The sequence below is a fragment of the Babylonia areolata genome, chromosome 16 (assembly GCF_041734735.1).
Source record: "Babylonia areolata isolate BAREFJ2019XMU chromosome 16, ASM4173473v1, whole genome shotgun sequence".
Lineage (NCBI taxonomy): Eukaryota > Metazoa > Mollusca > Gastropoda > Neogastropoda > Buccinidae > Babylonia > Babylonia areolata.
This window is the reverse complement of record NC_134891.1, coordinates 23,785,816-23,790,815: the sequence shown is the minus strand read 5'-3', so window position 1 is coordinate 23,790,815 and position 5,000 is coordinate 23,785,816.

Genomic DNA, 5,000 nt, shown 5'->3' with positions numbered 1-5,000 from the left:
GTATTTTGTACTTACTTGCATTTCTCTTTTGTTGTCACAACAGATTGCTCTGTTCGAAATTCCGGCTGCACTCGTTAGGAGAGCGCGTCGCTACACTGAGTGCGCCACCCTTTTTTTTTCTTTTTTTTTTCCTGCGTGCAGTTTTATTTGTTTTTCTATCGAAGGGGATTTTTCTAAAGAATTTTGCCAGGAACAACCCTTTTGTTGCCGTGGGTTCTTTTATGCATGCTGCAACACGGGAACTCGGTTTATCGTCTCATCCGAATGACTAGCGTCCAGACCGTCATTCAAGGTCTAGTGGATGGGGGGGGGGGGGGGTGGAGGGGAGGGAGAAATTCCGGCGACTGAGCCGTGATTCGAACCAGCGCGGTCGGATTCTCTCGCTTCCAAGGCGGACGCGTTACCTCTAGGCCACCACTCCACAATCGGGTCCAAGCCGCACGGATGAGACACAATCTTCTTCTTTCCGTTACACGACCAACATCGACTTGCCGATGACTCTGTCGTGGTTCAAGCATGGTTAAAGCGTTGGACTTTCAATCTGAGGGTCCTGGGTTCGAATCACGGTGACGGCGACTGGTGGGTAAAGGGTGGAGATTTTTACGATCTCCCAGGTCAACAAATGTGCAGACCTGCTAGTGCCTGAACCCCCTTCGTGTGTATACACAAGCAGAAGATCAAATACGCACGTTAAAGATCCTGTAATCCATGTCAGCGTTCGGTGGGTTATGGAAACAAGAACATACCCAGCATGCACACCTCCGAAAGCGGAGTATAGCTGCCTACATGGCGGGTTAAAAACGGTCATGCACGTAAAAGCCCACTCGCGTATATACGAGTGAACGTGGGAGTTACAGCCCACGAACGCAGAAGAAGAAGAAGAAGAAAGGGAATGGAAAAGGAAGAGAAAAAAAATCATTATATCAAAACATCTTGCACTTTGTTCTTCAGGAACAGACGGATAATAATTGATGTATTCAACAAGACGACATAGTCAAAGGGGAATGAGAGAGGAGAGAACTAAAGGGATAGAGAAGGGTAACCAGGCCCGAGAGATACAGACACATGCAGTGTTGGTCAGATAATTTGAACGACACACCTAAAGACGCATCCATGAAGTGGATGAATAATGAGTTTAACCAGGCCCGAGAGATACAGATACATGCAGTGTTGGGCAAAATAATCAAAGCAACACACCCGAAGACGCATCCATGAAGTGGATAACCATTGACTGTGTGGTACACAGTCTTTCCTGTTTGAGCCGATTATGGGCTAGAGGTAACGCGTCTGCCTAGGAAGCGAGAGAATCTGAGCGCGCTGGTTCGAATCACGGCTCAGCCGCCGATATTTTCTCCCCCTCCACTAGACCTTTAGCAGTGGTCTGGACGCTAGGCATTCGGATAGCGCACGTAAAAGAACAAAAGAGTTGTTCCTGGCAAAATTCTTTAGACAAATCCACTTGGATAGGAAAAACAAATAAAACTGCACAAAGGAAAAAAAAAAAAAAAAAATGGGTGTCGGTGTATTCACACAGAGAAATCTGTTGTGATAAAAAGAAATACAAATGCAAATACGAATATATTTCAACTTGGCCACGGAAAAAAATCTGTGATTTGACCCTGGCCAGCGTCCACCATGCCGTCAATTCGGGAACGCTTAATTAACTACTTGGCTACAGCGACTGATAGACTGCGGTATTCTACTTTCTCTGTATGTGTGTGTGTGTGTGTGTGTGTGTGTGTGTGTGTGTGTGTGTGTGAAGGTGTGTGTGTGGGGGGGGGGGACGAGGAGGGGAAGGGAAGGTTGTCGATGTCCTCCCTACCTCCCCCCCACCCCCCTTCCAACTCTCACTTCCCCACGCCCCACCTCCCCCACCACTACCCCCACCCCCACACACTGTTCAAACACCCTGACTCCTTGCACGAACCGACGATTTATGGTTGCGAGGTTTTCTCGGGGGGGCGGTGGGGGGGGGGTGATAGAGGTGGAAGGGGGGGAAGGGGGGTGGAGAGGGGCCTGGAGGTAGGAAGGGGGGGGGGGAGAGGATCGCGATATGTGTGTGTGTGTGTGTGGGTGGGTGGGTGGATGGGATCAAAGGTGTATGGTGATGCTGAAGGACTAGAATGCAGGGTAGCTTTGCTGTGCAAGAAAGAAGGGGAGTGGGTGGGTGGGGGGCGTGGAGTAAGGCTTGGTGGTGGTGGTGGTGGTGGTGGCGGTGGTGAGGGGGAAGGGGAGAGTGGGGGTTGGGTTGGTGGGGTGGTGGGGGGGGGGTGGGACAGGGTGAAGGGGTTGTTTGGTGAGGTGTGAGGGATTGCTGTTGTGAGGTCATTGATTGGTGACCAGGGGATGAAGGTGGAGGCTGGCTGGCTGGTTGGTTGGCTGGTTGGTTGGTTGGTTGGATGGTTCGTTGGTTGGTTGGCTAGTGAGGGGAGGAGAAGAGTGCATCGCTGTGATATATTAACCTCCTCCTCCTCCTCCACCTTCTTCCACCCCCCACCGCCACCACCCTCACTTCCCCCTCACCACACACCTCACTTCCCCCTCACCTCCCGATGCTGTCATCATCATGTACCCCAAACCCCCCACCCCCATCCTCATCCCCGGCCCGCCCCTCAAGATAGCATCGCCACACAGCTGGCGGGCTGCTTCCTTTGTTGGGTTAGATGTGTGTGTGTGTGTGTGTGTGTGTGTGTGTGTGTGTGTGTGTGTGTGTTGTATGTCTGTGTGTGTACGTGTGTGTGTGTATGTGTGTGTGTGTGTGTGTGTATGTGTGTGTGTGTTTGTGTGTGTGTACGTGTGTGTGTGTGTGTGTGTGTGTGCGTGTGTGTGTGTGCGCGTGCGCGCGTGCGCGATAGCGTGCATGTATGTGTATAGGTGTGTGTAGGTGTTTGTTTCTGTGTGCATGCATGTGTGTATATATGTCTCTGTATGTATGTATGTATGTGTCTGGCTGTGTGCCTTGTTCATGTGTGTGTGTGTGTGTGTGTGTGTGTGTGTGTGTGTGCGTGTGTCTGCTTGCGCGCGTGTTCGTACGTGTATGCATGTTTCCCTTTGTCTGTGTGTGCCTGTGTGTCATCGATAAACATGACCTCAGTTTCACCTCGGCCATACTATACCTCACACCAGCCAGCCAGCTCAACAGCACTGACTTGAAGTTGTGTACCTTGTGAATGGAAGAGAGTTACCACTCTTTACTATTTGTTAATCATTTCATCTCCATGCCTAATTGTTTGCTCATTAACATTTCTTTCTTCCATTTTGATAGGTGCACCCCCAAAGTTGTGTGTTTGTTGCTGTTGTTGTTGTTGTTGTTTTTGTTGTTGTTGTTGTTTTTTTGCTTGGTTGGTTTTTTTTGTTTGTTTGTTTGTTTTTTTGGGGGGGTAGATTTTTTTTATATTCCATTTGATAGGTGCACCCCCGAAAACGGAGTATGGCTGCCTACATGGCGGGGTGAAAACGGTCATACACGTAAAAGCCTACTCGTGTACATATGAGTGAACGTGGGAGTTGCAGCCCACGAACGAAGAAGAAGAAGAATAAAGAAGAAGATAGGTCAACATTTTACAATAACAACAACTTAACAGACATTTTTTTTTTTTTATAAATCAAATCAAAACATTTTTTTTTAAATGGTCAAACCAAATGACAGGCAAAAAACAAAACAACAACAACAACAACAAAAAAACCCAGCAGAGCGGCTGGATTATACATAGGTTGGTTATCATCATGGAGTGTTATCAATCTTTTCTTAGGATCTTAAACAAACTGTTAAAAAAATATAACCTGTCAAGTATCTTAAAGTGTGATCACAGTAAGTGAACATCACACTCATATCAAACAAAAAAAACCCAAAAAAACACAAAAACAAAAAAAGGGTGGCAAATATTCCGTTTAACCCTGAACAGGTGACTAATCATTTGTGATCAATAATTAATTTTGTAAGGCAGCCATCTGGCAGTGAAAATAGCATGGTTAAAGTTAACATATGCATTATGTTCTTCAATTCTATATCGAATTTTTGTTTTGTTTAAAAGAAAAAAAAATATGTTAATTGTGGAAAGCTGTCTTCAATTTTACATATATTCAAGTTTTGGCTTTGCAATCCTGGCCGACGACAGACTGATACCGGGACCTAAAAAAGATACTGCTACTGCTAGCAGTGTGGTGCTGTCACATCCTCTGTTGAGCGACGGTGTAGCAGGGAAAAAAGAGGCACCCCCCAAAAAAAAAATGAAACAGAATAAAACAAATAAAATAAAATAAAATAAAATAAAATAAAACACTCCCAGCTGTTTTTGTCAAGGACAACCAACACCCGAATTTTTTTTTTTTTTTTTCTTCAGCAGTGTGTGTGTGTTGTGTGTGTGTGTGTGTTTGTCGGGGGGAGGGGGGGGCGGCGAGGGTGTTTGTTTGTTTTATCGGCGTCACGAAAGTAATAAACAAGCGAAAGAGAAGACTGCTCTCCCTCTTAAACCGTTCTTTTTACCTTTTAAACCCCACAACCTAACTTTTAAACCCCACAACATTTGGGCTGTTTTGTTTGATTTTTTGTTTGTTTCTTGTTTTTTTGTTTTTTGTTTTTGTTATTTGTTGTTTTTTTTCTTTTCTTTTCTTTTTTTTTTTTAATACCCCAGTCAGTTCAGTTCTTAGATGATTAGTCCAACGGTAATATGCACACACACATTATCGTTTTTATACCCAAATCAACTAAAATCTTAAAGACAATGATGAAAACATTTCCTGTGAATCTTGTGCAGAAACAAATCAAAGCGCTATTAAATGACTAATCAGTTTCTCTGTGTTTGTGTGTGTGTGTGTGTGTGTATGCGTATGCATATGTGTGTGCGTGTTTATGACTGAGTGTATGTTTGCTTGTGTAAGTGTGTGTGTGTGTGTGTGTGTGCATCCGCGCAAGTTTTAGGTGTTATAATGACATGAATGGATATTTAGATTCTGACAGAGTCGGGTACTTGGACAATCGTGGATTTTGTGTCTTGCGT